At 38.4% G+C, this 21,562-nt stretch overlaps 1 protein-coding gene across 3 annotated transcripts in view; it reads right to left on the bottom strand.

The window, feature by feature from the left end:
- The window catches only part of macrod2 (mono-ADP ribosylhydrolase 2), a 460,594-nt gene that overhangs the window by 265,568 nt on the left and 173,464 nt on the right, over window positions 1-21,562 (bottom strand). The window lies entirely within an intron of this gene.

Here is a 21,562-nt window from a genome sequence, read left to right as displayed (position 1 = left end):
CATGCATAAATACAAAACCCCAAATTTGACCTCAAAATTCTGGAACCTACCTTGTACATGTATAATGCAAGGCATAAATTTCCTTCTACCGATATGATAAAAAGATTGTATTTTGTTATTTGAAGTTAAGCACTTTATTTGAACATACTTTCTTGTTTACTTACTCTTATTTTGAAATTAACAGCCCTACCTTTACTTAGTAAATGAGAAAACATAGTTCCGCTCATATGTTTGATTAGCTTGGAATAATTTGTAAAATGGGTACAGTTCTTTAAATAAAACCTTAAGTGTCAGGCAAAACACATTTAATCTTATGGCAATGGGATTCAAAATAAACTGTCAAGGATTTAAGAAAAGCATTAATAAACACAACATAACCATAAATAAATTAATTATTGTTGTCCAGTCATCAGTCATATTTAAAAAAAAAAAAACAATATTGCATAAATTCTGCGTATGTAAACTTCAGAAAAAACTGTACTTATATTCAGTTTTATAAACTCCTCTCCATTGGAATGAAAATGTAGGCTACACTGCTTGCCAAACTTCTAGTTGGTGGTGGCATGTTAGAATGAAAGTGTACAGCTTTTTTATAACCTCTAGATCGTGTCATACATGTATAAAATGTGTTTTTACCAATTCCCCGATACATAAAATACGCACAATAGATTATTAGACAAGAAATTATGGGATATGATTATACAATGTGTATCTAATGTGCTATGGAAAATAGCATCAGGTGACCGATCTTTTCCTCCAACATTGTACTTTCATAAATTCATAGTGACACCTCCCAGCAGATCCATTACACTCCTTGGGTCCTGGTGAGTGTTATGATTCAAAAAGATCACCATAAAACTGTGAGCCAAAAAGCATTTCTCACTAGCAATAGCTTTAATGCAACCTCAAAAAACAGAAGCAACATGACAGTTAAAGAAAAAAACCTCAAGATCTGCTCGGCATGTGTCATAAAAATTAGGAAGCCAGGTCTCCATTCACTGCTGCTAACAGACAAATAGTGAACATGCTGTAAACGATAGTATCAAGAACTTGTTTTAAAGGTTTTCATTTCACAATCAACTGCTAGAAAAAATTAAACAAAATATTATGTAAGACGTAGGGATCAATTTGTGTGGCACATGCAGTGAAATATTTATAAAAAAATAATGAATGCTATGCCCTAAATCGTGAAGCTATTGGAATAATGGGGTATTGTCAGAGGGGCAACAAAACTACAGCTGAGGCCAGTAAATGTAGGCTACATTTAAAAGTAAATAAACTTTGCTCGCAGGACAAATAAATCCGGTCTATTTATATCAATTGGCATAGCTTTTAAATCAAGATGGACACAGTTGAGAACCTTACCAAGACCACAATGGTGTCAAAAGCAACTGCTTCCCTTTAAACGGTCTAATTTTTGTATTTCGTGATATCCCAGAAAACACACACACAGGCTCCGTGTGTTACTCCCCTTCTCCATTAGGGTTTATGGCAAACCATATGCCGTTTTATAGGAAGGTTAATGTGTTTCTATGGACCACAGCATGAGCCTAAATCCACAGCGTTAAAACCACCAATTGCAACCTTCGCTACCAATCTAAGTCACATTGCTATGTGAATGACTGGAGGAGTGAACACTCCAAAATTTGCAAACCATTTTTTCCTTCCTTTTTTTGGGATGAAATATTTTTTAAAAAGCATATAAAACCTGTCAATATTTACAATCATAAAAGCCTAATGAGCAGAAAATAAAAAATTAGAAAAAAAAACATCAAAGACAAGGCAACAGCAATTTAGGCAGGCGCAAGTCTTGGATAATTAGCTCTGAAAATGGCACTACAGGAGCCTGTTATTCAGTGTTGTTAATTAGTTTGTATCCCAAGTCTTGGATTGTGAGTAAACAAAGCCACACGATTAAAACTTCGCTTTTCTTGTGACAACAACACTGTCAACTGAGCCATAAACCTCACACTTTTCCCTGAGAAATAGTGTTAGACTGTGTTCTTTCTGAGTCTCAGTTATGTTATCAAGAATCGTGCGGCCTCGTGTGTATTCATAATAACTGGCTCTAGTAAATTGCATAGTCTATTGTTGCAGGAAAGTAACTACGAAAGGATATGGTAGGATGTTCAAACACATGATGACAGACTCCAAATGAAATATTTGAATACCAACTTGAATTTAGTTGTTTGTTTTTATATAGGAGCGTCATTGATATCTTTTTTTTTTTTTTCATAATATTGCTCATTGAAGTTCACAGTCTCTAAATAGCTTGGTGTTTGGTGATGATCAAAATGATGGCTTCCCACAAGTACACATTTGCAGTCCGGATGCAGAAGGGTGAACTGCTCTTGTTATGATTGCAGGTGGGAGATGGCCTTAGTCGTCAAAAGCATCTCATAACACCAGAGAAGTTGCTAGAGATGCTGCTTCTATCTTTTTGAATTGTTGTCAGAGAGTTCTAAGTACTCTCTAAATACAGTATCACAATAAAAGTTTTAAACTTCAAGTATCAAACAAGTCCCAAGGTACCAGGACTACGAAAGAATCAGTGGTGACTTGGTGGTGCATTTAAGTTTGCTAGAAAAAAGTGAATGCCGAATCAGAATTAACAGATCTTGTTTTACCAAAACAAATGAGTGGCATATTAATTTATTTTGACAAGAGCTATGCAGTTCTACATTTAAAATACAAAGTATTTCACGTTTATTCTTTGTTTACACCTGTTGAAATTACTGTGTATAGTTTCTGTGCCTGTACGCTGTTGTAGATTTCTGGTTTGTTTGTTTGACAAAACAAAACAAAAAGAGAGATCTCGTCAGCCTAGGTAGCCAGCAGGCATTGGCAAGTCTCCCCATCTTTCATGCTGTGTTGGATAAACTTTCTCCTATTCATTCTGCCACAGGGTCGCCCCCTCCAGCGATGGGTTCTTTTTAGCTTCTGTTATGGCGCTTCTATTTTATGCGTCAAATTCCTCAGGGCTATGTGAATGGAAGCCTCCAGACTGGTTTCATGTGAAGACATTTTAACAGACAGAAAAATGATCAAAAATACAACTTACTGTGACGTTAATTGTAGTTGTTGTAGTTGTTGCAATTAGTGTGTGTCCTAGCTGTTTTTTTTCTACAAACTGTCCGGTCTCATCTTGTGTTTGATGCAGTGTTAGGCATACAAAAAAAAAAAAAAGAAAATCTCCATTTCCATTTTATTTGTGCTTTTGTATTTCAGAATAGACTTTCTGTGAGCTTGATTTTCAGTAAAATATTTCCATTTAGAATCCCTGGCTGTAACATATCCTGACATCAGTGTCCTAAAGCATAAGTGTCAATTTCAGCATTGTGAATAAACCAAAGTGACACTTAAGTGTCATAAATAAATGAGTGTTGTGATGTTTGTGTGTGTTGTATCATAACTTTTATGGTGAATAACATTCTCTTTAGCAGAGTTGTTGTCTGTGCATTACTACATTAGTACTGTTGTATTTTGCACAAGGGCTTCCAATGGCATGGGTCATGATCCTGCCACTCCAGCCCGGGCTGTGCGGGTGTCCGCGCGGTTGCACTGATTGGGAGGCGCACACCTGCGCCTCATGCGGGCTGATTGTTCTGTGTATTTATGTGACCCCGATGACGACTGGTCCCGCCCAGTTCCTTAAGCTTCATGTCCCGTTCGAGTACTCCCGTATCCCTGATCGAAAACCCGTGTGTACCGACCTTCGCCTGTTCTCCAACCAACCCCGTAAGCCTGACTCCTTTGACACTTCTGCCTGCTTTGATCGTTCTCCTGTGTACCGACTCCTGCCTGCCCGCTCACCTGCTCTCTTCGCCTGACGTCCCAACTACCGCTCCTGGACCTGACTGCCTGCCCTATCCCCGACCACAAAATAATAAACGTTTCTCCCCGAACTACCTTGCATCGTCCGAGTCCTGCATTTGGGTCCTACTCCCGTTCCGATGGGTCGTGACAGCATGCAACATTTGAAATGTGAATTTTGCTCTCTACTGGAATAAAAATTAAATGCTGTGAAGGGTTTGCGTATTTCTCCATGAAATGTAGTACAGTTATTTGAATTGTGTTTCTATAGATGTGACATTTATCCACATTAAAGATAAGAGGGACCACGTGGGCTATTGATATCTGCATAATGCCACTTCATAAGTTTTGTCTCAACCATGCTGTTTCTTTGGTGGACCATGGAGGAAAATTGGCATTTTTTCATTTTTACTTTTCCTAAATGGAGATTTAAAAAAAAAGAAAAGATTTATTTATTTTAGATGGGGGGCATTTACTAGCAGGAATGCACCTGCATATTTTTATATTCTAATTTGCTGTTCCAGTTGCACCAAAATGGGCTCACGTTTTCTAAATCTAAGTCAGAGATACTCTTTTTAGACAGTATTCAAGTATATGGTGAGTTCATGTTAATTTCTTATGACGAATACTGAAAAAAAAAAGAAAACATTTGGACAAATGAAAATTTGTGATGTGAAGACAGGACTGCATTAGAGCTACTGCACCTTTCCACTTCAAACCTGACCTTTTTAGTAGACGTGTTTCATCCGCCACCCACAAGCTCCCATTGTGATGCATCACCATCATTGTGGGGCTCATGCACCTCTTGCTGACCCCCACCCCCCACACAAATACCACCACCACCTTTCTGCCCAATTTCAGCTTAATAACCAGGCTGCCACACAGACTGTTGCTGCCACTACAATCCATTACTCCAAAGACCGGTCTACTACTATTTCCATCATTATTTGGGGTAAGACTGCCTCACTACTTTCTTTCTGCTCATGTTTACCCGATCAGTCACAATGACCCCCCACCCATCTCATTTCCTGGTGATGAATGACCATTGGCCATCTCACTGACAGCTCGGCAGCTGATGCTACACAATTACAGTATCACCGTTTAGGCAAAATTACCAAATTACTTCAGTCCTCAAGAGGCTTGAAGGACTGACAGGCCTACCAACAGAAGAAACAAATATATGAAAAGGAGAGTGACAACCCTGGTCTCTGCATATGAATTGTGAAATTAGGTTTAGTCTGTTCCTTGAGAGCGCACCCCTTTCAACAGATGAGGAGCCAGAGGGAGAGTGGATTAGTCTGTCAGGGAAAATGCTTTTTTGCTCTCATAAATAATGCTGAAAAAACACCTGGCCTCTCCTTGAAATCTGATCTTCCTCCCATTGCTTAATTTAGTCAGTAGCTAATTTATGTTTCAACTGAAGAATAATGATGAACGAATCGTACAGTAACATAATTCAGGAAGGATCTTAGCATGATTTTGGGGGATGAATGGGGATTTTTTCGTTTAATTTTCTTTTTATTTCTACAGAAGTAAAAAAAAATAAAAAAAAACATTGGGGTGTGATGCCATAATCAAAGTTCACTTGAAACTAATACATCCAAATGTATCTATAGCAGCTATATTTCCCATGATTGATATGTATTTCCCAATACTTGATCAATGACAGAGGAACAAGCGACAAGCAGAAGACCATTCAAGTAGTCCAATTGCTAAGGGCTAGATGTCACCTGCATGAAGGAAGGAAGTGACATTTATGATAGGAGTGCTTACACTGAGCAGGAACTTGGCTTTGCTCTGTGTGTGGTTTTCTGTGATGGCCACCATGTTAGAGTTGAACAAAGGATGTCTTTCACTTCAGACAGATTTGATACTAAAATAAACTGCATGATAGATGTAAGTCAGACACAGCACTGCTGTATTAATAAAGCCATTTGTGTTAAATGAGTAATATGGAAAATAATAAAAATGGATTAAAAATATGGATAACACTGGATTAAAAAAAGGAAATTGTCTCCATCACTGAATCCAAAAATTACATATGTTCAGGTCACAATATTAAATTGCTGTTATTAGGCTTTAAAATTGTGAATTGATAGCCAAATGTTGTTCAGTGTACATTTAATTGCATCCATCCATTTTCTGAGCCGCTTATCCTCACAAGGATCGTGGGAGTGCCAGACCCTATCCCATCCGTCAACGGGCAGGAGGTGAGGTACACCTTGAACTAGTCGCCAGCCAATCACAGGGCACATAGAAACAAACAACCCTTCACACTAACAATCACACCTCAGGGCCAGTTAGAGTCACCAATTAATGGATGTTTTTGGGATGTGGGAGGAAACTGGAGTGCCTGGAGAAAGCCCACACAGGCATGGGAAGAATATGCAAACTCTACACAAGTGAGGGGGGGATTTGAACTCCTTAGAACTGTGAGGCAGACGCTCTAAACAGTTACCCACTATGCCGCTAATTGGAGACATGATAAAATGAAGTTACATTTTTCATCATTCAGTTTATTTGAACCTCTAAAGTGAAAGTGTGTGTACATGTTCAAATTAAAAAAAAAAACATGGACATAGCTTAAAAAGAAGTTTGATAGCAGGCTAAGCTCTTGCTCTCAGCTGTATATGTGTCTGAACGGTATAGGATGCCAGGAGTTACTTGCTGAGACTCCACCAAAAAATTGTGGCTCAGGAAAGTGATCAAAGTCGCATGGCTGACTTCCTCGATCGAGATCGCTGCTTGCGAATTTGAGGCGGGCCTTCGTGCACGTGGTGATGGAGGAGGACAAAAGAGTAGAAAGGGGCAAGGGGCGGTGGGATGGTCATGCCGCGCCGAGGGAAAACAGAGCCAGAAACCAAAGAGAGGGAGGAGGCGGGATGGAGGAAACCGGACAAGACCATGGACCTGAATTTAGTCTACAAATGTTGCCGTAAATGGGATGTAAAACTCATATCTTAGTATAAAATATTCCCAACTTTAGAATCTTTACTCATAGATCAAGAATACAGAAGGATCGTTTGAATGTTTTTTTTTTATATAATTTTTAAAAAAATTTGATCTTGGCAAATGATGATGGTTCAATCGCATTTCTTGCTATAGGGCCTTCAAATTAAGACAAACATTTCTCAGAGTCTTGAAGTGGCACCTGTAAAGTTGACACCGTCACAGAAACGGTATACAATTGGGATATTTTTGCAGAGTTCATGAAATACCAAAATGGGCATTTTATCTTCAGTCAAAAACAACTATTTCTGGTTGGAGTAGTCAGAAGCCCCAGAGGGTGGCACCATACATGTATCTTTGAATATTAACCAAATAGCTCATTGCTAGGTAGCACGGTGGGGCAGCTATAGAGTGTTGGCCTCACAGTTCTGAGGACCAGGGTTCGAATCCCGGCCCTGACTGTGTGGGTTTACTCCAGGCACGCTGGTGTCCTCCCACATGCCAAAAACATGCATTAATTGAACACTCTAAAGGTGTGATTTTTAGTTGTTGTCTGTCTCCATGTGCCCTGCGATTGGCTGGCAACCAGTTCAGGGTGTACCCCGCCTCCTGCCCGTTGACAGCTGGGATAGACTCCAGCACTCCCGCGACCCTAGTGAGGATAAGTGGCTCAGATAATGGATGGATGGATGTTTCGTTGCTGTATTTGCATTCAATTGCCGAGCTGTCCCTACTTGTTCGCTATCCTAAAACGAAGGAAACAAGACATTGTGAAGACAGGAATCAAGATTTGATGGGAAGCTTGTAATTAGGGTAAGGTGTCTTCTAGTAGTTGTCTCAAACAGCAGGGACACTTGGAATATTAAAGTTTATCAAGTTGTGAAGGAGTCACTGTGACACCTGGGGTTGGAGTGAGTATATCTTTTTTTATTTTTGGGGTGAGGTTTTACTTGTACTTGTGTACTTGTACACCATTTTTATGCAATTATCTGTACTTTCTACTCCTTCCATTTTAAAACCAAGCTCGCTCATTTTAAAATATTCTAAATTAGTGACAACACGGTGTTAAAAGTAGACGGATGAAAAAAATGGAAGTCAACGTGTCAAGCCCCTTTGGGCCGTCAAAACGTCAGCAAATTTGATGTAGCTAAGCTGGTTGGGGCAAAGTGTGCATTCTGTTTTTTTGAGGTTTGAAATAATCAAAAACCAAAAAAACAGAAGATGGCTACATGTTGTGCCGCGTAGGCTTACATACACGTCGTACAGTCACAACAGGGGAACTCAACTGGAAATAGCCTTGAATACCAAATAATACTTTTTGGCTCTTTATTCAATAGTGTCAGCAATGAATACCACATTAGCTTTGTAGTGACCTAGCTTGTTGAAGTCTGGCTCGCAAGTCGTAAAATATGTCACTTTTGAGCACTAAATTAGTATTTTCAATACATTTCTTTGACTCCCGCCAAAACAAAACAGTAAAAACCCAAACTGAAATTACCCATAATTTTGCTCATTTTCAACTAGTTTCAGTCACTGAGTGTGACCCACCCATACCTCACTGGGTTGACAGTGGCCAAATAAATCTGACTTTATTTTTAACCATTTAGTTTGTACAGCATATAACTGTTTCAAAAATACAAATACATGATCTAAATTATCTTTTAATTTAAGAATAAGTGTTTTTTTTTATGTCAAGGTCTTCAGTACTTTATTTTTTGCGCAAATCTCAGAACTTTTACTTAAAAAGTGAATATCAGAACCCAGACCTTAGCTAAATAACATAATATTAATATAATAATAATAACTTAAAACAGCCTTTATTCCTTTAAATTGTCTTATGCAACTGAATTGGTATGATGGGGAGATGTATGCTTCCATTAATCATTGAAATGTAATCTTGAAGAAGTGATTAAATCAAAGTTAACTATATGTCACTCACAAAGAGTGGATGGGATTATCTGTGTTTGTTGAGTGGACGGATGGAACGGACATCCAGTTTTTCCGGAGTAAATAAGGCCCAGGAAAGATTACTCACATTATCAGGGGGCAAAATTTATCACCAGCGAAAAATTATTAGCACAGGTGCACTTACAGTAAACACCAGAGAGATCCAATCTGTACTGAAAGGGAGCCAGAGATAAACAAGCTGTGAACTTAGCCAGGGTGTGTCTCCCAAAGGTGTTTTATCTGCATTCCTCAATGTTGTACTGGATCACACAAGTAAAGATTATTCAGAGTAAGAATGCAAGGTTACTGGAGAAAAAAAAAGAAGAAAAACACTGGCTTTTCATTCACATGTGTTTTTGATCAATTAGGGACTATATTTTCAATCAATTTTGATCAATTAGGGACTATATTTTCATACACCTCAATGTGTCCTATTTTTTTTATATTTTTTAAACACACGCGTAATCTTTTTTAAATATATGTGTAGCTTTTTTACTTGTCTGAGTAGAGTGTCTCCAACAGTTATGATCAGGAATTGCCAACCATCACAAAAACAACCATTACATTGTTGCCTGATCTCGTCTGTCCCAAGCAGGGTTGGATCTGGTGAGTACTTGTATGTGAGACCGCTTAGGAATACCAGGTGCTGGGTTTGAGCAGTGGGCCAATCACCTGTTCCTTCAAAAAATTACATATTACAGAAGTTGCAATTGCAGCCTCACGTAACTCACGACATTGAGATCTCTAACTAATTGACACCATGCTACCAAATATGAGGGTAAGAAACCTTGTGGTGGTTTAAAAACCATGCAATGCAAAAAAACACATTTTTTAAATTTGTTACACCACAGAAATGTTGTGAACAACCCTGCAAAATTAGAATGAATTAAAAAAGGTCAGGTGAATAAAATTAAGCTTTAATATCAGGGAAAAAAAAAAATCAAGCCATTTTTTTCAGTGGTGATATCCGCTGAATGTGGTGAAACCACAACTAGCTCTAATGTTACCAGTCAACCAAACACCGGTAGTGGAAATACAAATGGATGGATTTACTTTAATATAATAGTAGCTTGCACAACATAAAATCAAGTGAAGGTGACTCACTTGCAATATAGAATTGTACAATAATAGTAAGACGGATGAACAGCGCAGTGCCAGAACCGAAAGAAAACAGAAAACTTTGGTGGTGGACATCGGCCATGAAAAATAATTCTGTGAAAGTGAAGCAGGAACAACCACTGCATGGTGGCTGGAAAAGAACCAAAGGTAGAGCAAGATAACCTAATCACCCCATGGCAGAGAGCCCTAGGCCATCATGGAATTGAGGAGACTTGCCGAGCTGGCTAGTTACGTGACACAAAAAGCTTACCTCACCAAAACAGATGAAAGCTTGACTGGGTTCCACTTTTCGTCACGTACAACAATTAATGTGCTGCCCAAATACATCACTGGGCAGCTCAAGATCTATAGTAGGGTAGTGGCGCCTCATGGCAGGAGACCAAGTGGATCGCTGGACCCCTGTTTTAAGCCTAGATCAGATTATGTGTGTTTAGCTCAGACAGTGAACCAATTAGCAACAATGGGAAATTTCCCAGATTGGGCCCGACATTTTGTTGGGAGTGACCAAATGTCTTGTAGTGTGACATAACCTATGACCAACCATTTGGCCCAACAATGCAAAAATTAAAGTCTACCATATTTGATTTTTTGGGGATATCTTCCCTGTAATGTGACATATTAATGACAACTCTCTGACCAACAACTTTCATGTCGACCAGCAGGACTGTGTATAGTAACCGGGGCATGCCTTCCTGTCTTTGCTGTTGATCTTGCATGATTCGAAGAATCGCCGACATGTTTACGTAGTGTAAACCACTAGCTTAGTGCATATGTAATATTTTGTTGCCTGCTTGGAAGATGCACTGTATTAAAAAACAAGTGGATATAACTCAAGGAATCCTTGAATGAACGCGCTCTCCTGAGCACTGGTGACAACGACCACACGTTTAGCCTAATTTCATCGCACCACCACCCCCAACACGTTGTTGTCACAATGGTAATGGGCGTATCCACTCATGTTGACCACTGACACACTTTCTACTTCTCCCTCTCCCATTGTGTTTGATCTGACATGATAAAGCCCAGTGATCATAAAGGACAAGGTACAGTGGTGTAGGAATACATCATGCAGTTTTGCCACTGTCTGACCGAGTTATAGCAAGATGTTATCATAATAGGTCGACACGTTGCAATTGTGAAAGACCAAATTTTCTTGTAGTCCATTGCATGCAATCATACACACCCCAAAAACTGAACTGAACTGTAAAAAGTAGTGGTGAAATACAGTTGAAGCCAGAATCGCCACAATTCAGTGCAACATAGTTCCGTCTTTCCACATGTTTAAGCAATTATCTCCAAACATATAGTATATTTGGAAACAAATTTATCATTTCACATTATGGCGACTTTGAAATAATTGACTCAAATATATTTACATAAATCATGGTAATTTAAACTGGTGGCTGTAATTTACACCAATGGCATTTATTTTGTTAGTTAGCAACAACAGTGCTAATTAATAATGTCACTTGTAAATAGTATACATAAATGATGAGCCTTATTAGAATGAAATTCAAGTGCAGACTTAATAATCACATCAATGAATGCATGAGACCTGCAGGCTTGTGCAGCAGCATATAAAATATGAATAAATTACAGAGCAGAATATTGTTTGTTGTTGTGTAGAAGTCTGAAAAGAGTACTGGAGCCGTATAAAGACGTGCGGGGTCACTGTGGGGACAAAGCTGGACAAGTGTACGTGCATCGCATAGGACCCAGTGACTAATCAAAGGGTCTGCTACTGTGGGTAAGGTTGTAACATCTACACTACACAAGAGTGGTCAGGGAAAAAATAAAAAATAAATAAAACAGCGTGAAGGCTGAAATTCATTTCTATTTTACAACCTAGACGTTTAAGGAGCGATATGCAACTTATTTTCTTCAGTGACATGCTAAAAATATTCAAGACTAGTGCATTCACTGAGAACGTTGGAGAAAACCTAATATGTAAAAGGAAGTACATTTTCAGAATGTGAGTACAACTCTAGGAGTGATTTTAAGGATTATACATGAGCAAAGAGTAGAATAAAACGGTAACAAAAAAAAATCCTACAGCTTCGTATCCAAATATAATCCATTATTTAAAGCATACACACAGAGCTCAATGGGAAGAGAGAAAAGCAAAACAATAAACAGCACAAGCATTTTGAAGTGTCAGTCTAAAACTCCTCTGGGGGTTGAACAGAACTGGGTAAAATATTTTACATGGGACTGAAGTGTAAGAACAACAAACACTATCTTCTTCATAGTTCCTTTGAGATTTTCAATTTTAGGCATACTATTACATTAAATTCATTTATCACACATCAACATCAAACCAAAAAGCATCCAAATGCAGATTATCACTTAACATGCATTTATAAGGCCTCATCCTGAAAGACACGAGAGTTTTATAGAGCTAAGTAAATAATTAATAGATAGAAATAGATAGTATATAGTAAATAGATGAAAAGGGGTGTCCTAAACCAACTTCTCCTCTTCCAGTCTGACACCAAGATTGCAGCTTTGAATTTTACACGCTACATATATCAGTCTGATCCAATATCAAAATAATCATACATACCTATCTTGTAGTATGGAATGATGGAAAAGATTTGATTATGTGATATTACTCAAAGAGAGAATAATAATCAGCAACAGTAGATATGAGACAATGTTACAGAAAGTAACTGTAAAAATAATAATGTACTAGAATTGGATAAAATAATTAGGGAAAAATTAAAAAAATACAAATATACATTTAAATTGCAGCATAACCACTGCTTAACTCAATCACAATCATTCTAAATTTGAACAGATTAATGACAAAAATATTAGAAAATCATGAAATCTCAATAACCATCCATTTTTCATACCACTTTTCCTCACCAGGATCACGGGAGTGCTGTAGACTATCCCAGCTAACACAGGGCAAGAGGCAGAGTACAGCCGGAACTGGTCGCCAGCTAATCACAGGTTATAGATAAACAAGCATTCGCACTCACATTTACAACCTACAGGCTATTTGGAGTCTTCATTTAACCTCCCACAGGTTTTGGAATGTGGGTGGAAACCAGAAGAAAACAACACACAGGGAGAATCTGCAAACTCCACAAAGGCAAGGCCAGATATGAACCTGCCTCCTCAGAACTCTCAGGCATATGGGCTAACCAGTCGTCCACCATGCTGCCTCTCAATAACCGTCCATCCATCCATCCATTTTCTGTACCACTTATCCTAACCAGGGTTGCGGGCATGCTAGAGACTATCCCAGCTATCTTCGGGCAAGAGGCATGGTACGCCTTGAACTAGTCGCAAGCCAGTCCGGTAGTTGCTGATGAAAGTGGTGGAACGGAGCCTGGAATAGACTTCTCTTCTAAAACTGGATTAATTGTAAACTTTAGATCAAGACCAATCTGATATGATACTTATGGTTTTGGCTGACATGGCACTGATTATCAATTCCAAAGATCGGATCAGAAAATTGCCATTTATGAATTTGTTCAATACATGAACGTGGGCTGTAAGACCCAAAAGAGTTGTAGAGAGTGTAAGGGTGGTAATACTATATAAATCCTAAATGTAAAATGGCCATGCATATATTCTAACATATTTCATGAATACAACAAAAAAGCAAAAATGCAAAATTTTGCAGTAGTAGAGTCAAGAATATTAACCATGGTTGACAACACTTGACATCATATTTTCATTTAATTCGATCCAATAAACAGATGAGTAACATCTAAAATCATGGTAAATGGAGAATTTCCTCGTCAATTTGATGTCGGAGATAAGTGTTTGTTGTCTTTTCACTACGGTAGGTGGGTAATAATAGTCATTGATTAATACTCCCTACCCAGGCCCATAATAATCCGCCCCAAATGTGCTCATCGCCTCCTAAAGGGAAGGCTCATTTGCCAGAGGGATTCACAGCCTAAACTACTTAGTCGGATATAAGGGGGACTATTTTTTTTTTGTCATGGAGGGAAGTTTCGCATGATTACTATGGCCATTTTCCATTACCTCAGACCATCAGATCGCTAAAGAAGGACAACCATGATTTCATTGCCCTTCTCCCTGTGACATATATATATATATATATATATATATATATATATATATATATATATATATACACCCACCTGTGTGGAGTCTACATGTTCTCCCTGTGCCTGCGTGGGTTTCTTTCGGCACTAAGGTTTTCTCCCACATTCCAAAAACATGCAACATTAATTGGACATTCCAAATTGCCTCTAGGTGTGATTGCGAGTATGGCTGTTTGTCTCAATGTGCCTTGCGATTGGCTGGCAACCAGTTCAGGGGGTACCCCGCCTCCTACCCGTTGACAGCTGGGATAGGCTCCAGCACTCCCCGCAACCCTTGTGAGGAGAAGCGGCGAAGAAAATCGATTGATGGATATATTGCACCCATTTGCTAAAATAATCCTTTGCCCTCATTAATGTACAGACATCACCCCATTTTGATTAAAAAAAATAAATTATTGCGGTTTAAAATCCCTGCAGATTTATTTAAAAAAAACACAGCCGTATGTATTCAGACCCTTTCCTGTTACACTCATATTTAACTTGAGTGCTGTCCATTTCTTCTGATCCTCCTTCACATTGCTCTAGATCGTCATTGGATTCCAACTGTATTTATATATATATATATATATATATATATATATATATATATATATATATATATATATATAGATATATATATATATATATATATATATATATATATATATATATATATATATATATATTACCACCACAGCGTAAAATGAACTGTTAAACTGTGTGAAATGTCTAATTTCTAATGCAAATTTTCTCATCTAGATGAAAATATATGTTCAACTGTTCCATAAAATCCATATCCTGTTCGATGTTTTTACCCAAAAATATGTGTTTATGAATTAAAGTCCGTCAACCTTTACCTAGTTTCTCTTACCTGCAAACCAACTCATTTCATAGGCGGACCTCTTACGTCACAAATTCTGGGATGGGCTGTTTTGGAACGACGATAAACTGGGAGACTTTTGTATTCCCACCAAAGAAAAATCTATTCGCTTCGAGAATTCCTCAGAGATCGTAAGCTAAAACAATCCTTAAAAATGATCTATTATTATTTTTATTTCATTTTATTATTAAAACTGTGCCAAACAAATAGGAATATTCATCTGAGATGACACAGGTCAAGCCGAAAGAAAGCAGCATTATATTTTTAGATTATTATTTATTTGTGAAAATATACCAACTTAGACTACGTTATCGGCTTCCGTGTGTTTTGGTGCAATAATAACCATTTAACACGCAAAGTAGTTGTCATGGTTGTCGCGTACCAAATTACTAAATACACGCTGTTTGCATAATTTCAAAACAAGACCGAATATATATATATATTTATACACTCAGAATATCGAAGCCTTTACTATTTATCAGTTTATGACTAACTAAAACAAACAAGAAATTCACAAACGCTTACCAGTCGATATTTCCAACACGAGGCATATCCTCCACGACGGGTCTTCTTCATCGCCAGCTACTTCGTCTGAATTCGAACGTGTGTGCATTCTAACTGGCTAAAATTGATAACCTTTAATACCTTCATAAAGCTTGCATTCTTCACAGTTTTCGTGGGACCCTTCAGAATAATGTTCATCGCTCAAATCATGGGAAAATTAATCGCCGTTCTTACATTGTATCCCTACAGGATCCATATTGTTGTCTCAACGTCCTACGTCATGAACCCTGATCGCATTTCTCTGCCACGTTTCCGTCCCTTTCCGGCAGATACAGCAATGTGTGATCATTTGTTGCAAATAATCGAAAAATAAAAATGTTTCCTTCAGAACGGATTTACGATTCGTATTTAGTTTAAATACTGTATAATATTAGCAAAAAGGTGAATTGCGGTCCTTCAGTTCCCTTTAAAAAGCTCAGAGACTGAATTGTGGCAAGGCACAGATCTGGCCAAGGTTTAAAAAAAAAAAATCTGCTGTACTTAAGGTACCAAAGGGCGCAGTGGCCACCAAAACACTTTTTAGACCTGTCCGTCAGGCTGGCCAAACTGAGTAATTGCGGGGGAAGCCTAAGGGAGAGAGGTAAAGAAGAACCCAAAAATCTTTGTGGCTTGGCTCCAGAGATGCAGGCGGGATATGGGAGAAAGTTCGACAAAGTCAACCATAACTGCAGTCCTCCACTAGTCGGTGCTTTATGGTAGAGTGGCCCAACAGAAGCTTCTACTCATTGCATAACAAATGAAAGCTCGAGTGGAGTTTGCTAAAAAAAAAAAAAAAAAAAACATAAGAGGGACTTCAAGATGGTGAGACATAAGATTCTTTGGTCTGATGAGACCACGATACAAGTTTTTGGCCTTAATACTAAGCGATTTGTGTGGAGAAAACTTGCAGCATCCTTTTGTGGGGTTGTTTTTCAGATGCAGGGACATGACAAATGGTCACACAAGCAAATGAAAGATGAATGCAGCCAAATACAGGGACAATTTGGACGAAAAACATCTCCTGAGTGATCAGGACCTCAGATTTGGCCAAAGGTTCCCCTTTCAACAAGACAATAACCCTTAGTACGCAACCAAAATTCTAAAGGAGTGGCTTCAGCACAACTCTGTGACTGTACTTGAATATCCCAGCTAGAACTGACTTAAACACAGTTGAGGATCTCTGGAAAGACTTGAAAATGGCTGTCCACCAATATTCACTATCCAACCTGACAATTGGAGAGGATTTGCAAGGAGGAATAGCAAGGAATACCCAAATCCACGTGTGACATACTTGTTAAATCATTCCCAAAAAGACTCATAGCTGTATTAGCTCAAAAGGGTGCTTTGACTAAGTATTGAGAAAAGGGGCTGTGTACTTATGACTGTGTGGCAATTCATTTTTTTCTTTTAATAAGTCCACAGAGATGTCAACAATTCTGGGTTTTTTTTCTGTCAATATGGGGTGCTGGTTGCACGATGGAGCTACTGGTTAGAGCGTTGGCCATACAGTTCTGAAGTCCGGGGTTCAAGTCCCGGGCTCGCCTGTGTGGAGTTTGCATGTTATCCCCGTGCCTGCGTGAGTTTTCACCGAGCACAGGTTTCCTTCCACATCCTCAACACATGCTTTATTGAAGACTCTAACTTAAATTAAGTCTAGGTGTGATTATGACTGCGACTGTTGTCTGACTCCATGTACCCTGCGATCAACTAGCAACCAGTTGAGGGTGTCCCCTGGCACCTGCCCGATGATAGCTGGGATTGGCTCCGGCACTCCCACAACCCTTGTGTGGATATGTGGCTCAGAAAATGGATAGATGGACATGGGCTGCTAAGAAAGAAAATAACTAAATGGAATTATATGGCAACGATATAACAAAAATTTAACAGGGTCTGAATACTTTCTGTACTCACTGTATATTGTGTGTGTGTTTGTTCATGCAGCATTAAGTGACTCCTGATGGACTGTGGATTTCCATTTGATGATGCTTTCACTCTAGTGGAAGCACAGTATAAAGCCTAGCCACATTTGATTAACCGGAGCAGATTGGACAATTTACTTTGCAATTATGGTCTAAATGACAGACGATGAAGTAACTGCTATAGAAGGGTTCACAATAGAAGGGTGCAATCTTTACAGATGTACACCATACCGGTAAGCCTAACCGGAAAACCCTGGAACTCGAGTGCCTTAAAACACTGGTATTGTGTGGTGGAAAAGTACTTTGATTTGCTTGAAAATAAAACTTTAAAATATTTATTGCATTGCGTCCTCATGTTTATTTGGATGGCCCAGCTCTCCTGAATAATTGGATTATTTTGGCCATACAAAAATCTGAGAAATGTATTTCTTTTGCATTTATTTTGTGTTAATCAAATGGCCAACAACAACAAACATCATGATATCCACAGAAGTAACTGTCCTTTTTTATAAACTCTAATACAAATTCTTGTAGACCGAATGGATACACAAAATGTATCCCTTAGTTGCTTTGGGGTGTCTTAAGTAGTGAGAGGATGGTTTTGGATTTCAGAAACAAAGAGGCTTTGTAATGTTCATGTGCCTGTGTGTGCTGGTGGGATAAATATGACAGCAATATAAATTATGGAAGAACTATTCTCAAAATGAAATGCTGCTTTCCAAGGTAAAAAAAAAAAATGCGGGATGATGACTCAAATTAGTGGAGACAAAAAGAGTTAAAGAACTCTGGTGAAGATAGAGGCTTTAAAATGAACTCCACTTAGGTTAAAAATAGGACTGAACGTTCCTGCGAAGAATAGCTCAATACATTAGTTACCAACACAGTTGGTGTTTTTTCCAGAGATAATTACAACAACAGTAACCAGTGGCAGTGTGATTGCTCCCAGGTGACACTGTAGCTTATTAAACTGTCATGGTGCACCCTGTTGTGGTGTCTCTTGAACCGACTGCCCCAAAATGACAGACTCACAGTTTATCTGCTCCATTTGTTTGACATTCTTTACAACAACTTAATTTCATCTGGGCCTCCGTGTCTTTCTTCAGCTGTCTCATGGAAATCCTTCAGGGTTAGGTTAGAACCAGTGGGACACATTCGTCCCAACCGAATTACATACGTTTTCTTTTTAAAAGCTACATTCTCAACAAATATGAAATTAAACTGGATTGAATCTGAAAGTTTCACGAAATGATATATCAATGACAGAAACAGATAATGGTCCCAACTAAATTCCTCATCATTCTTATAGTGTAGCAGTGAAAGTTGTGTGGTTTCGGAATAGAATAAATGAAGGATGAGAAAAGAATCAATCAAATAAAGCAACTAAAGGATTGTTTGTATACAGATGAGGTTTTTATTTAGCCATATGAGTTAGTTCAATCGGGTTTCCAAACTTATCACAGTCCAGAATTTGCTCTTATTAAAGTGATAAATCATATAAGGTTGAATATTGACTCAGGAACGTTGTCAACTCTGAGCTTGTTGGAGCTTAGTGCAGCTTTTGATACAGTACATTATAATATACTGCTAAACTTGTCAGAAATGTGGGTAGGACTAAATAGAACAGTTCTAAAAGGGTCAAGGTCCTACCTGGGGTAAAGTAATTATTATGTAACTATGAAGTGTTCAATCTCAACAATTGGCAAAGAAATATGGTGTCCCACAAGGGTTGGTTCTTGGACCCCTCCTGCTCACCCTGTATATGCTACCCTTGGGTCAAATTCTTCAGAGCTTTAACTTTGACTATCATAGCTATGCAGATGAAAGTTACATTTAGCAGTGTCCCCAGGTGACTACAGTTCAATTGAGGTGTTGAGTCACTGTCTAAAATAGATAAATAACAGGATGAGCCAAAATTTTGTTTCAATTAAACCACAACAAAATGAAATGACGGTTACTCTTAGTAGATACCTGGACTCACTATCATTAAAAAACAAAGACCAAATCTGAAACCTTGGTGCACTAAATGATTCCGACCTGACTTCCATCCATCCATCCATCCATTTTCTGAGCCGCTTATCCTCACAAAGGTCGGAGGAGTGCTCCAGCCTATCCCAGCTATCATCGGGCAGGAGGCAGGGTACACCCTGAACTGATTGCCAGCCAATCGCAGGGCACCTGACTTTCAACAGTTATATTGAGAAAATATTTAAAACTGTCTTTTTACTATCTGAAGATTATATACACAGTGTATTCTTGGACCAGAGCAAGCTCATCCATGCCCTTACCTGAAGTAGACTTACCTATTGTAATGGTTTAATGACTGGACTCCCCAAAAATAGCATTAAACAACTGCTGCTCATTCAGAATGCTGCAGCTCGGGCTAAAGTCTTTATCTTGGCTTCCAGTCAGTTTTAGAATACAGAGTATTTCAAAGTTCTGCTACTGCTCTATAAATCACTGAATTGTTTGGATCCTGAATACATGAAAGAAATGCTAATGGGATATAATCTGAATCAGATTTATTGGCCATGTATGTAAACAACACAAGGAATTTGTCTCTGGTAGTTGCCGCCCTCGTATGACATAAACACAGAGTCAGGTCAGATAGCGCCGAGCAAGCATGGTTAGGCAGCATTTAGCTATTATGCTCCACATACAGTAAATGGAATAAGTTACCAACCAAAGTCACGTTATCACCAAGTGTGAATATTTTTAAATCTAGGTAAAAAAGTTCTTTTTTCTCATGCTTCTTAGAGTATTTCCATTTTTAAATGGTATTTCTTGCACTGCATGCTGTTTAAATTATACTTTTATTTAATTTTTAAAAAAATAGTTTTAAAGGTTTTCTCTTTTTTAAAATGCTTTTAATCGCGCTTTTAAACACAATGAGTTTCCTTGTGTATAAAATGCCCTACAGGCTAAAATACTGTATCACAATACTTTGTTAAGAAACAATATCCACTCACCAGACAATTCATTGCACTGCACATTGTAATGAGCGCTGATACGTGGTGAATATCAAAATGTTGATGATAATGTTCAGGGTTTTTGGATGGATGGAGTTTTTTTATGATAATAATAACAACAATAATTATTATTATTATTTATTTTTTCGGCTTGTCCCATTAGGTTGTCGCCACAGCGTGTCATCTTTTTCTATTTAAGCCTATCTCGAGCATTCTCCTCTCTAACACCCACTGTCCTCATGTCCTCCCTCACAACATCCATCAACCTTTTCTTTGGTGTTCCTCTCGCTCTTTTGCCTGGCAGCTCCATCCTCTGCACCCTTCTACCAACATAGTTACCTTGTCTCCAAAACATCCAACTTTGGCTGTCCCTCTAATGAGCTCATTTCTAATCCTATCCAATCTGTTCACACCATAGTTACCTTGTCTCCAAAACATCCAACTTTGGCTGTCCCTCTAATGAGCTCATTTCTAATCCTATCCAATCTGTTCACACCAAGCGAGAACCTCAACATCTTCATTTCTGCTACTTCAAGTTCTGCTTCCTGTTGTTTCTTCAGGGCCACCGTCTCTAATCCGTACATCATGGCCAGCCTCACCACTGTTTTATGAATTTTGCCCTTCATCCTGGCGGATACTCTTCTGTCACATAAAACACCTGAAATCTTCCGCCAACTATTCAATCTCGCTTGGACACATTTCTTCACTTCCTTACCACGCTCTCCATTGCTCTGTATTGTTGACCCCAAGTATTTGAAGTCGTTCACCTTCACTATCTCTTCTCCCTGGAGCTTCATAGGCTTTCTCTAGGTCAACAAAGATACAATGTAGCTCCTTCTGACCTTCTCTGGACTTTTCCACGAACATCCTCAGGGCAAATAGTGCATCTGTGGTACTCTTTCTAGGCATGAAACCATACTGTTGCTCGCAGATACTTACTTCTGTCCTGAGTCTAGCCTCCACTACTCTTTCTACTTCATTGTGTGGCTCATCATCTTCATTCCTCTGTAGTTTCCACAGTCATGAACATCACCTTTGTTCTTAAAAATGGGGACTAGCACACCTTTCCTCCATTCTTCTGGCATCTTCTCTCCTGCTAGTATTCTATTGATAATAATAATAATAATAATAATAAGCCTATCTTATGCATCTTCTTCATAATAATATCACATAAACAGTACAAATCTAGATTATTTAGAGCAATTCTACCCTTTTGTAAGATAGTGCCACAACAAATATACAGTATAAATAACTACGTGTGATTATTATGACTTTTTCTTATTAGAATGTGCAAGTATACTTGCTTATGTTATGACCAGTGAGTATACAATTACACATTACATGTGTGTGTCAATGTACTAT

Source organism: Syngnathoides biaculeatus, chromosome 12 (genome assembly GCF_019802595.1).
Source record: "Syngnathoides biaculeatus isolate LvHL_M chromosome 12, ASM1980259v1, whole genome shotgun sequence".
Lineage (NCBI taxonomy): Eukaryota > Metazoa > Chordata > Actinopteri > Syngnathiformes > Syngnathidae > Syngnathoides > Syngnathoides biaculeatus.
The sequence above is the reverse complement of the archived record's forward strand: the minus strand, read 5'-3'. Positions and strand labels throughout refer to the sequence as shown.